This window comes from Macaca thibetana, chromosome 11 (assembly GCF_024542745.1).
Source record: "Macaca thibetana thibetana isolate TM-01 chromosome 11, ASM2454274v1, whole genome shotgun sequence".
Lineage (NCBI taxonomy): Eukaryota > Metazoa > Chordata > Mammalia > Primates > Cercopithecidae > Macaca > Macaca thibetana.
This window is the reverse complement of record NC_065588.1, coordinates 26420668-26434242: the sequence shown is the minus strand read 5'-3', so window position 1 is coordinate 26434242 and position 13575 is coordinate 26420668. Positions and strand designations below refer to the sequence as shown.

At 42.7% G+C, this 13575-nt stretch overlaps 2 protein-coding genes and 1 pseudogene across 14 annotated transcripts in view; 2 read left to right on the top strand and 1 right to left on the bottom strand.

Annotated features, from left to right (window-relative positions):
- Positions 1-13575, bottom strand: part of MED21 (mediator complex subunit 21) — a 1150573-nt gene that overhangs the window by 727297 nt on the left and 409701 nt on the right. The window lies entirely within an intron of this gene.
- BHLHE41 (basic helix-loop-helix family member e41) overlaps positions 1-13575 on the top strand; it is a 348201-nt gene that overhangs the window by 145033 nt on the left and 189593 nt on the right. The gene's annotated exons all lie outside the window — the stretch shown is intronic.
- LOC126930069 (eukaryotic initiation factor 4A-III-like) lies at positions 6811-8271 on the top strand (annotated as a pseudogene). The gene has a single exon (XR_007717441.1). The product of XR_007717441.1 is annotated as a eukaryotic initiation factor 4A-III-like (transcript).

Here is a 13575-nt window from a genome sequence, read left to right as displayed (position 1 = left end):
TCTCAGCTCAAGGCCTTGCATTTGCTCTTTTCTCTATTTCATGTTTTCTTTTCTTTTTTTTTTTTTTTTTTTTGGAGACAGAGTCTCACTGTGTTTCGTAGGCTGGAGTGCAGTGGCGCGATCTTGGCTCACTGTAACCTCCGCCTCTGGGGTTCCAGCACTTCGCCTGCCTCAGCTTCCCAAGTAGCTGGGATTACAGGCGCATGCCACTACACTCAGCTTGTTTTTGTATTTTTAGTAGAAACAGGGTTTCTCCATGTTGACCAGGCTGATCTCCAACTCCTGACCTCAGATGATCCGCCTGCTTTGGCCTCCCAAAGTGCTGGGATTACAGGCGTGAGCCATCGTGCCCAGCACTTCTTTTCTCTGTTTCAAACATTTGTCCTGCAAGGATGCAAGTGGCTCACTCTTCCCTGCCTTTTTGTCTCTGCTCAAACATCAGTTTATCAGAAAAAACTTCCCTAGTTACTCTATATAGAACTGCACTTCCTTTAGTCTCTATCCTCTTACTCAGCCTTACTTTTCTTCATATCGATTATCACCCTGTATATTAAAACTCTGCTTATTGATTACTCTCAAAAGAATGTAAACTTCTTGAGGGCAAAGACTTGATCTATTTTGTTCACTGCTGTTTTCCCAGTGCCTGAAACATTACCAAACACAAAGTAGGTGCTCAATAAAATTTATTTTGATGAGGATTCATACTTTGGTTTCTTCTGTGTGAAATGGAGATAATATGACTCTCTTTCACACTGGGATTTATCTGTTACAGTATTAGATTGTACTTCAGACTGCCTGCCAGGCCCTTGGGCCATCTCCACTAAGTCAGCTCAGGGAAGGCTAGTGTCCACTATTGACCTAAGCAAGCCAATGACAGCCTACACCTGAAGCAGAGATCAGGAATGTTGAGATTATCTACTGCCCCTTGGCTTTGGTAAGAGGAATCAAAAATGGCTGTGTTGTTTTAGAAAATATCACCTTGAAAGCTCCATGATGATGTACCAATTTGCTCTGATTGTCTCATAAAGCACCATTTTCCTTCCCCATATATTATGGAGGAGATGGCTCTCTTCTCAAAGGGATCTGTGCCATTTTAAAACTTTTCTTCCCATGCAGGATGAGCCACTGGCTGAAATGGTTAGATCACCATCCATCCAGCCATGCTATTGTAACACAGGACACTCATGTAGGATTGAGGCCTGGAAAGTTAAATGCATGATTCCCAGGTGTTAGGGCTCCTTACCAAGAATGTTTGCTTAACTTTGAAAGGAAAGTTTCCCTGGGAACATACATCCTGGTGAACAGGATCAGGTGTTGCTTAATAGATATTATGCAGATACAGAGTAAACGTTGGGCTTACCTAGGGGAGTTGGCTGCCGAGGCAATTTCATTCTTCGGCCTTGGCCAGCAACCCAGAATTTTAGGGAAGAGTCAAGGCTGGAAGCCATGTGCATTGAGGATCTAGGAAACCACCCACAGAGTCATCCTTCTTCCAGACTCAGCCTCCTCAGACAAAAAATCCCACTCTGTTCCCAGGCCGGAGAGCCTCTGGGATTGGAATTGCTCAAGCCTGGGCTCACAGACGTGTCACTGTATTCATTTGCTCCACAGGTAGGTGCGTAGTTTGGCCCCATATGCAACCAAGTTAACAGAAACTCGGGAAATTTCAAAATTGATTTTTATGGCAAAAAGAACACATGACCATTGTGATAGAAAACATTGGAACATACAGGCAAGCACCATAAATTTTAAAAAGAGCTCATAATCCCCAAACGCATAGATTAAACATCATTAATAATTTCTTGTCTCACGTTCCAGACTTTTGTCTATCACGTGGGAGTACATACAGTGTAAAACAAATTGGATTACTCTAACAATGGTGTTTTACGGTCCTTCTCTATATACTATCCTACGGTAGACATTTTCCCAGGTCATTGATTATTCTGTTCTAGTGAGTTTTTAATGACCATACAACATTCCAACATAAAAATGTACCATAGTTTGTAGAACAATGCTTTACAGTTGAACATTTAGATAATTTTCAGGTTTTCGTTATTAAAGATAACACTATGATGAGCATGATTGAACATACATATTTGTGTACGCCTCTGATTCCTGTCTAAGAATAAATTCATTCAAATGAAATCATGCAACCAAAACATATGAGTATTTTCAAGGCTTCAAAAACGTTTTGCTAATTTATACTCCTACACTTGCAGCATGAAACAGGCCCTTTCCCAAAGGTGACTTTTAGGTAAGGCTGCTTTGGTGGCCCAAACTAGGGTCCCCCTGCCTCTGATGAAGCTAAACTGTGCCGCTGGAAGCTGCCCCAGAGCAGCTGTGTGCAGAAGGCTGTTTTTGCCCTTTGGGGCCTTCCGGCTGCACTTTCTCATCTCTACAGCCGGGCCAGCTAAAGCATGTGGAGGTCAGGTGATGTGTGTGGGGTCATGCAGCCAGCGGTGACTCAGCCAAACCCACTCCAGCTCCTGAACCTTGCTCAGATCACAAGGCTGAGAGCACTCGCTTTCCCTGCGGCCCACAATTTCCAAATAATTAAAAGAGGCTCCTTGCGCTTGAGTTTGTAGATATTAAGTTTTTGGAATGAGTGGTTCAGCCCCATGACCTTGTTAATTGGTGACACTAAATGCTGTATAATCCTGCCTTCCTTTTTCTTTCTGGAAACAATCAGAATAATTTGTTGAGCTTCCCTGCACTGTATAATTTGCAATGAAGCTTTGTGATGAGTCTATTCAGGTGCCCATCTGAGACTCAGATTCAAAGACATAACTGCTGAGCTGAATCAAAACAACAATTCTGGTACATCTGATTCATTATGACTCATGCATCAAACTCAAGCTGCCTGTTAAGATACTAGAACACTCTCACCAACATAAGAAAACCCCTGATGACAAAGATTGGCCAACTCTTGGGAATAATTGTCTCCTTCATCCATAATTCAGTAAGCCAAATTAAATTCAGGTGACCCATAGTCAAGTCAACCTAACAAGACTGTCTCTTCTCAGTGGCTGGGCCAGCATGGGGGATGACTACAGCTATTCCACAGGGAGTCTTTGCTTCCAATGGTTTACTATCGCTGTATGACTCTCTGGAATGGAGCCTGTGAGCTCAAGGTCCTCTGTGGACATCATACTTTGTTCTGATACTTAGCCATACACAGTGGGAGTTGAATCCCACATGTCCTCTTATGGCCCAGCACCATTTTCACAGGGTTAAGAGAAAATGGAAGAGCATCAACCTCAGCTGGGAAATGACTCTTGACTCTTTCCCCGGGAGAGTATATCAGTTACATCCTCTGGGCATTCAGAGATGAGCCTAATATGTAAAAATTAAACAAAGTAAACAGGCCAAAAAGACACCTACTTGTAGTATAGCTGCTGTGTTATTTATCTGCTAATATAAATGCACAGTCACATAACCTAGCTGATTCTAAACTGCACAGGTGAGTGTTTGCAGAATTGGGGGCTGGGAAATTTTCTCAGTACCTATTTGCATGAGACTGTGTTTCAGGAAGGCTTTTGGTTGTTAGCTGTAGGATGATGATGGAATTTAATGAGAAGTCCTTGGGACAGAGACTGAAATGGTGGGATGGCCTGGTACTTGGTTCCTATCAGGACATTGGGGGCGATTTGAGCTCAGAGGAATAAGGGATGACAGCCATGTCCTGGGCTTCGGCACTGCTCTAACGTTCTGAAGGTCAGCAGATTTGAGAGCCTTGCAGGGGAGATGTTGGCATGGATGCTGGTGATGCTCATGACAGGTTCTGCCAGTCATGGCAGGACTGAGGCTCCTTCAGAAGGTGTTGTGAGTAGAGGATGCTGAGGAGGGAGAGGGGGAGAAAGAGAAAGAATAAGGCAAACACCACATGTGATTATATCTAATAGTCTGACTTATGAGTTCCTGTGGGAGAACTTTGGGGAAGACCAGAAATGCTTGGGGAGACCTTGCAGGAGTCTACAGGGCAGGTTAGGCTAGAGCAGGAAACCCTGTTGTAAATGCTGATGCATCCATCACACCAAGCCCCCCCCCCACCCTGTTTTTGCACATCAGTCTTTTATTTCTTGGCATTTAGGTAATGGCTGGATTTTTTGTTGTTGTTGTTTTTGAGACAGGGTCTTATTCTGTTGCCCAGGATGGAGTACAGTGGCGTGATCTCAGCTCACTGAAGTCTTGACCTCCCAGGTTCAAGTGATTCTCACACCTCAGCCTCCCAAGTAGCTGGGACTGTAGGTACACCACTGCCCCCACCAAAGTTTTGTATTTTCAGTAGAGATGGGGTTTCATTATGTGCTCCAGGCTGGTCTCAAACTCCTGACCTCAAGCAATCCACCAACCTCAGCCTCCCAGAGTGTTGGGATTACAGGCAGGAGCCACTACCCAGCCAATTTCTGTTTTTTTATTATTGAAAATAACAATGAGGAGGGGGCAAGATGGCTGAATAGGAGCAACTCCTGTCTGCAGCTCTCATCTAGACCAACGCAGAGGGTGGGTGGTTTCTGCATTTACAACTGAGGTACCCGGTTCATCTCACTGGAACTGAGTAGACAGTGGGTGCAGCCCACAGAGGGCAAGCCAAAGCAGGGTGGGGCATTGCCTCACCTGGGAAACACAAAGGGTCAGGGAACTCCCTCCCCTACCTAAGGGAAGCTGTGAGGAACTGTGCACTCTGGCCGAGATACTTCGCTTTTCCCATGGTCTTTCCAACCCACAGGCCAGGAGATTCCCTTCAGTGCCTTTGCCACCAGGGCCCTGGGTTTCAAGCACAAAACTGGATGGCCATTTGGACAGACACTGAGCTAGCTGCAGCAGTTTTTGTTTTGTTTTGTTTTGGTACCTCAGTGGTGCTTGGGAGCCCAGTGAGAGAACCATTCACTCCCAGGGAAAGAGGGCTGAAGCCAGGGAGCCAAGTGGTCTTGCTCAGTAGGTACCACCACCATGGAGCCCACCAGCTTGAAATTCTCGCTGCCAGCACGGCAATCTGAAGTCAGCTGGGGATGCTCAAGCTTGGTTGGGGGAGGGATGTCCACCATTACTGAGGCTTGAGTAGCTGGTTTTCCCCTCACAGTGTAAAGAAAGCTGCCAGAAAGTTTGGACTGGGTGGAGCCTACCACAGCATGGCAAAGCTGCTGTAGCCAGACTACCTCTCTAGATTCCTCCTCTCTGGGCAGGGCATCTCTAAAAGAAAGGCAGCAGCCCCAGTCAGGGGATTATAGATAAAACTCCCTTCTTCCTGGGACAGAGCACCTGGGGAAAGGGGTGGCTGTGGGCGCAGCTTCAGCAGACTTAAATGTTCCTGCCTGCCAGCTCTGAAGACAGCAGCAGATCTCCCAGCACAGCCTTCAAGCTCTGCTAAGGGACAGACTGCCTCCCCAGATGGGTCCCTGACTCCCATGCCTCCTAACTAAGAGACACCTAACAGCAGGGGTTGACAGACACCTCATACAGGAGAGCCCCGGCTGTCATCTGTAGGGTGCCCCTCTGGGATAAAGCTTCCAGAGGAAGGAACAGGCAGCAATCTTTGCTGTTCTGCAGCCTCCACTGGTGATACCCAGGCAAAGAGGGTCTGGACTGGATCTTCAGCAAACTCCAGCAGACCTGCAGAAGAGTGGCCTGACTGTTAGAAGGAAAAATAACAAACAGAAAGCAATAGCATTAACATAAACAAAAAGGACACCCACACAAAAACCCCACCCAAAGGTCATCAGCATCAAAGATTAAAGGTAGATAAATCCACGAAGATGAGGAAAAACCAGCACAAAAATGTTAAAAATTTCAAAAACCAGAAGGCCTCTTCTCCTTCAAAGGATCACAGCTCCTTACCAGCAAGGGAACAAAACTGGATGGAGAATGACTTTGACAAATTGGCATAAGTAGGCTTCAGAAGGTGGGTAATAACAGACTCCTCCAAGCTACAGGAGCAAGGTTCTAAGGAAGCTAAGACCGATGATGAAAGGTTACAGGAAGTGCTAACTAGAATAAGCCGTTTAGAGAAGAACATAAATGACCTGATGGAGCTGAAAAACACAGCATGAAAACTTCGTGAGGTACACAAAAGTATCAATAGCCGAATCAATCAAGCAGAAGAAAGGATATCAGAGATTGAAGATCAACTTAATGAAATAAAGTGTGAAGACAAGATTAGAGAAAAAAGAGTGAAAAGGAATGAACAAAGCCTCCAAGAAATATGGGACTATGTGAAAAGACCAAACCTACAATTTATTGGTGTACCTGAAAGTGATGGAGAGAATGGAACCAAGTTGGAAAACACACTTCAGGATATTATCCAGGAGACCTTCCCCAACCTAGCAAGACAGGCCAAAATCCAAATTCAGGAAATATAGAGAACACCACTAAGATACTCCTGGAGAAGAGCAATCCCAAGACACATAATCATCAGATTCACCAAGGTAGAAATGAAGGAAAAAATGTTAAAGACAGCCAAAGAGAAAGGTCAGATTACCTACAAAGTGAAGCCCATCAGACTACCAGTGGATCTCTCTGCAGAAACCTTACAAGCCAGAAGAGAGTGGGGGCCAATATTCAACATTCTGAAAGAAAAGAATTTTCAACCCAGAACTTCGTATCCAGCCAAACTAAGCTTCATGAGCGAAGGAGAAATAAAATCCTTTTCAGACAAGCAGATGTTGGGGGATTTTGTCACCACCAGGCCTGCCTTACAAGAGCTCCTGAAGGAAGCACTAAATAGAAAAAGGAAAAACTGATAACAACCACTGCAAAAACATACCAAAATATAAAGACCAATGACACTATGAAGAAACTGCATCGGCGGACTCTAAATCATGGCGACCACGGCCACGATGGCGACCTCGGGCTCGGCGCGAAAGCGTCTGCTCAAAGAGAAGACATGACCAAAGTGGAATTCGAGACCAGCGAGGAGGTGGATGTGACCCCCACGTTCGACACCATGGGCCTGCGGGAGGACCTACTGCGGGGCATCTACACTTACGGTTTTGAAAAACCATCAACAATCCAGCAACGAGCAACCAAGCAGATCATCAAAGGGAGAGATGTCATCGCGCAGTCTCAGTCCGGCACAGGCAAAACAGCCATCTTCAGTATCTCAGTCCTCCAGTGTTTGGATATTCAGGTTCGTGAAACTCCAGCTTTGATCTTGGCTCCCACAAGAGAGTTAGCTGTGCAGATCCAGAAGGGGCTGCTCGCTCCCGGCGACTACATGAACGTCCAGTGCCATGCCTGCATTGGAGGCACCAATGTTGGGGAGGACATCAGGAAGCTGGATTATGGACTGCATGTTGTTGCAGGCACTCCAGGGTGTTTTTGATATGATTCGTCGCGGAAGCTTAAGGACATGTGCCATCAAAATGTTGGTTTTGGATGAAGCTGATGAAATGTTGAATAAAGGTTTCAAAGAGCAGATCTATGACGTATACAGGTACCTGCCTCCAGCCACACAGGTGGTTCTCATCAGTGCCACGCTGCCACACGAGATCCTGGAGATGACCAACAAGTTCATGACCGACCCAATCCACATCTTGGCGAAACGTGATGAATTGACTCTGGAAGGCATCAAGCAATTTTTTGTGGCAGTGGAGAGGGAAGAGTGGAAATTTGACACTCTGTGTGACCTCTAGGACACACTGACCATCACTCAGGCGGTCATCTTCTGCAACACCAAAAGAAAGGTGGACTGGCTGACAGAAAAAATGAGAGAAGCCAACTTCACTGTGTCCTCAATGCACGGAGACATGCCCCAGAAAGAGCGGGAGTCCATCATGAAGGAGTTCCGGTCGGGCACCAGCCGAGTGCTTATTTCTACAGACGTCTGGGCCAGGGGGTTGGATGTCCCTCAGGTGTCCCTCATCATCAACTATGATCTCCCCAATAACAGAGAATTGTACATACACAAAATTGGGAGATCAGGTCGATACGGCCGGAAGGGTGTCGCCATTAACTTTGTAAAGAACAATGACATCCGCATCCTCAGAGATACTGAGCAGTACTATTCCACTCAGATTGATGAGATGCCTATGAACGTTGCTGATCTGATCTGAAGCAGATCAATGGGATGAGTGGAGACTTTTCACCTGTTCTGTACTCCTGTTTGGAAGTATTTAGGTCCAGCTTCTATTTAATGGGGTTTATATGGACTCTCTTCTCATAAACGGCCTCCTGTCTCCCTCTGAAGAGGATGTGGGGATTCTGCTCTCTTTTCTTATTTACATGTAAATAATACATTGTTCTAAGTCTTTTTCATTAAAAATTTAAAACTTTTCCCATAAAAAAAGAAAAAGAAACTGCATCAACTAATGTGCAAAATAACCAACTAGTATCATGATGACAGGATCAAACTCACAAATAAAAATATTCACCTTAAATGTAAATGGACTAAATGTACCGATTGAAAGACACAGACTGTGGATAAAGAGTCAAGATCCATCAATGGTATTCAGGAGACCTCTCTCATGTGCAAAGACGTACATAGGCTCAAAATAAAGGAATGGAGGGAGATTTACCAAGCAAATGGAAAGTGAAAAAAAAAAGCAGGGGTTCCAATCCTAGTCTCTAATAAAACAGACATTAAACCAACAAAGATCAAAAAAGACAAAGAAGTGTGTTACATAAGAAGAGCTAAGTATCCTAAATATATATGCACCCAATACAGGAGCACCCAGCTTCACAAAGCAAGTTCTTAGAAACCTACAAAGAGACTTAGACTCCCACACAATAATAGTGGGAGACTTTAACACGCCACTGTCAATATTAGACAGATCAATGAGACAGAAAATTAACATCGATATTCAGGACTTGAACTTGGCTCTGGACCAAGTGGACCTAATAGACATCTACAGAACTCTCCACCCCAAATCAACAGAATAAACATTCTTGTCAGCACCACATCACTTATTCTAAAATCAACCACATAATTGGAAGTAAAACACTCCTCAGCAAATGCAAAAGAATGGAAATCATAACAAACAGTCTCTCAGACCACAGTGCAATCAAATTAGAACTCAGGATTAAGAAACTCACTCAAAACCATGCAACTACATGGAAACTGAACAACTGCTCCTGAATGACTACTGGGTAAATAACAAAATTAAGGTAGAAATAAATAAGTTATTTGAAACCAGTGAGAACAAAGACACAACGTACCAGAATCTCTGGGAAATAGCTAAAGCAGTATTTAGAGGAAAATTTATAGCACTAAATGCCCAAAGAAGGAAGCAGAAAAGATCCAAAATCGACACCCTAACTTCACAATTAAAAAAACTAGAGAAGCAAGAGCAAATAAACTCAAAAGCTAGCAGAAGATAAGAAATATCTGAGATCAGAGCAGAACTGAAGGAGATAGACACACACACACACACACACACACACACACACACACACACAACATTTAAAAAATCAATTAATCCAGGAGCTTGGTTTTTGAAAAGATTAACAAAATAGATAGACCATTAGCCAGGCTAATAAAGAAGAAAAGAGAAAATAATCAAAGAGACACAATAAAAAATGGTAACGGGGAGATCACCACCTATCCCACAGAAATAAAAACTACCATCAGAGAATACTACAAACACCTCTACACAAATAAACTAGAAAATCTGGAAGAAATGGATAAATTCCTGGATACATACACCCTCCCAAGGCTAAACCAGAAAGAACTCCAGTGCCTCAACTGACCAATAAGTTCTGAAATTGAGGTAGTAATTAATAGCCTACCAACCAAAAAAAGCCCAGGACCAGACAGATTCACAGTCAAATTCTACCAGTGGTACAAAGAGGAGCTGGTACCATTCCTTCTGAAACTATTCCAAACAATAGAAAAACAGGGACTCCTCCCTAACTTATTTTATGAGGCCACCATCATCCTGATACCAAAACCTGGCAGAGATACAACAACAACAAAAAAAATTCAGGCCAATGTCCCTGATGAACATCAGTGCAAAAATCCTCCATAAAATACTGGCAAACTGAATCCAGCAGCACATCAAAAAGCTTATACACCACAATCAAGTCAGCTTCATCCATGGGATGCAAGGCTGGTCCAACATACGCAAATCAATAAATGTAATCCGTCACATAAACAACCAATGACAAAAACCACCTGATTATCTCAATAGATGCAGAAAAGGCCTTTGATAAAATTCAACACCCCTTCGTGGTAAAAACACTCAATAAACTTTTTAGGTATTGATGGAACATATCTCAAGATAATAAGAACTATTTATGACAAATCCACAGCCAATATCATACTGAATGGGCAAAAGCTAGAAGCATTCCTTTTGACAGCTGGCACCACACAAGGATGCCCTCTCTCACCACTCCTATTCAACATAGTATTGGAAGTTCTGGCCAAGGCAATCAGGCAACAGCAAAAAATAAAGCGTATTCCAATAGAAAGAGAGGAAGTCAATTGTTTCTGTTTGTAGATGACATGACTGTATATTTAGAAAACCCCTTCGCCTCAGCCCCAAAACTTTTTAAGTTGGTAAGCAACTTCAGCAAAGAGTGAGGATATGAAATCAATGTACAAAAATCGCAAGCATTCATATACACCAGTAACAGACAGAGAGCCAAATAATGAGTGAACTGCCATTCACAATTGTTACAAAGAGAATAAAATACCCAGGAATACAACTTACAAGGGATGTGAAGGACTTCTTCAAGGAGAGCTACAAACCACTGCTCAAGAAAATAAGAGAGGACACAAACAAACAGGAAGAATCAATATCATGAAAATGGCTGTACTGCCCAAAGTAATTTGTAGACTCAATGCCATTCTTATCAAGCTACTATTGACTTTCTTCACAGAATTAGAAAAAGCTACTTTAAATTTCATATGGAACAACAAAAAAAGTCTGCATAGCCAAGACAATCCTAGGCAAAAAGAACAAAGCTGGAGGCATCACGCTACCTGACTTCGAACTATACTACAACGCTACAGTAACCAAAACTGCACGGTACTGGTACCAAAACAGATATATAGACCAATGGAACAGAACAGAAGCCTCAGAAATAACACTGCACATCTACAACCATCTGATCTTTGACAAACCTGACAAAAACAAGAAATGGGGAAATGATTACCTATTTAATAAATGGTGTTGGGAAAACTGGCTAGCCATATACAGAAAACTGAAACTGGACCCCTTCCTTACACCTTATACAAAAGTTAACTCAAGATGGATTAAAGACTTAAACATAAGACCCAAAACCATAAAAAGCCTAGAAGAAAACCTAGGCAATGCCATTCAAGACATAGGCATGGGGAAAGACTCCATGACTCAAACACCAAAAGCAATTGCGACAAAAGCCAAAATTGACAAATGGTATCTAATTAAACTAAAGAGCTTCTGCACAACAAAAGAAACTATCATTAGAGTGAACAGGCAAACTACAGAATGGGAGAAAATTTTTACTATCTATCCATCTGACAAAGGTCTAATATCCAGAATCTACAAGGAACTTAAACAAATTTACATGACAAACAACTCCATTAAAAAGTGGGCAAAGGATATAAACAGACACTTCTCAAAAGAGGACATTTATGCAGCCAACAGACATCTGAAAAAAGGCCCATCATCAATGATCATTAGAGAAATACAATCAAAACTACAATGAGATACCATCTCACACCAGTTAGAATGGTAATCATTAAAAAGTCAGGAAACAAGAGATGCTGGTGAGGATGTAGAGAAACAGGAACACTTTTACACTGTTGGTGGAGTATAAATTAGTTCAACCATTGTGGAAGACAGTGTGGTGATTCCTGAAGGATCTAGAGCCAGAATTACCATTTGACCCAGCAATCCCATTACTGGGTATATACCCAAAGCATTATAAATCAGTCTACTATAAAGACACATGCGCACGTATGTTTATTGTGGTGCTATTTACAATAGCAAAGACTTGGAACCAACCTAAATGCCCATTGATGATAGACTGGATAAAGAAAATGTGGCATATATACACCATGGAATACTAATGCAGCCATAAAAAAGAAGATCATGTATTTTTCAGGGACATGGATGAAGCTGAAAACCATCATTCTCAGCAAACTAACACAGGAACAGAAAACCAAACACTGCATGTTCTCACTCATAAGTTGGAGTTGAACAATGAGAACACATGGACACAGGGAGGGGAACATCACAGGATGGGGCCTGTTGGTGGGGGGAGCAAAGGAAAGGATAGCAGTAGGAGAAATACCTAATGCATGTGGGGCTTAAAACCTAGATGATGAGTTGATGGGTGCAGCAAACCACCATGGCGCATGTATACCTATGTAACAAATCAGCAGGATCTGCACATGTATCTGAGAACTTACAGTACAATAATAAAAAATAGCAGTGAGAAACATCCTCAAACATAATTTTTATGTTAATCGCTGATTAAATTCATATACATATGTCAACACATTTAATATTGTGTCTATCCACATAAAAATCAAATTTATTGAATTGTTATATACAATAATATTCACATATGTAAATATACAATTTGATGACTTTTTAATTATCTTAACCTCTATTATCATTCATGCTGATAGAATCATCCTAAAACATGTAGACTGACAGAGCCCATGTTATATTTTTATGATAATTATTCCAAACACCAACTTCATAATTAAGTAATATAATTGATGAATTAATTAAATCAGTACCAAAAGCATCCCAAATATTTTTTGGCAATAAAAAGACTACATTCTTTACAGTGAAAATGATTTACTGTAGTCAAGAGTACCAGAGGAGTGGGAAGTGAAATGGGGCAGTGAAGGAAACCAATAAGTTGTCAATTATTGTGATTATCCCTACGGGAAAAAGGCTTAATCCCGTTTCAGAACACTGGGAGACAGTGTAGACCATACTATGTAGACCATACTACAGAATTACCCCAGCTGATTGATAGATGAGGAAGCTGGGGTACTTATTTACCTACTGCCTTTTTATCGTTGGTGTTGTTTTCATTTTTCTTTTCTTTTTTTTTTTTTGAGACGGAGTCTTGCTCTGTCCCCCAGGCTGGAGTGCAGTAGCCGGATCTCAGCTCACTGCAAGCTCCGCCTCCCGGGTTTACGCCATTCTCCTGCCTCAGCCTCCCCAGTAGCTGGGACTACAGGCACCCACCACCACACCTGGCTAGTTTTTTGTATTTTTTCAGTAGAGACGGGGTTTCACCGTGTTAGCCAGGATGGTCTCAATCTCCTGACTTCGTGATCCACCCGTCTCGGCCTCCCAAAGTGCTGGGATTACAGGCTTGAGCCACCGCACCCGGCCCATTTTTCTTTTTATTGTGATGAGAACACTTGGCATGAAATCTACCCTCTTAATAGACTTTTAAATGTAAAATACAGTAATGCTATCTATAGACACAAAGTTGCGTATCCTGTACAATTGAAATATTGTGGCTAGGCATGATGGCTCACGCCTGTAATCCCAGCACTTTGGGAGGCCGAGGCAGGAGGATCATTTGAGATCTGGAGTTTGAGACCAGTCTGACCAACACGGTGAAACCCTGTCTCTACTAAAAATACAAAAATTATTAGCTGGGTGTGGTGGCACACATCTGTAGTCC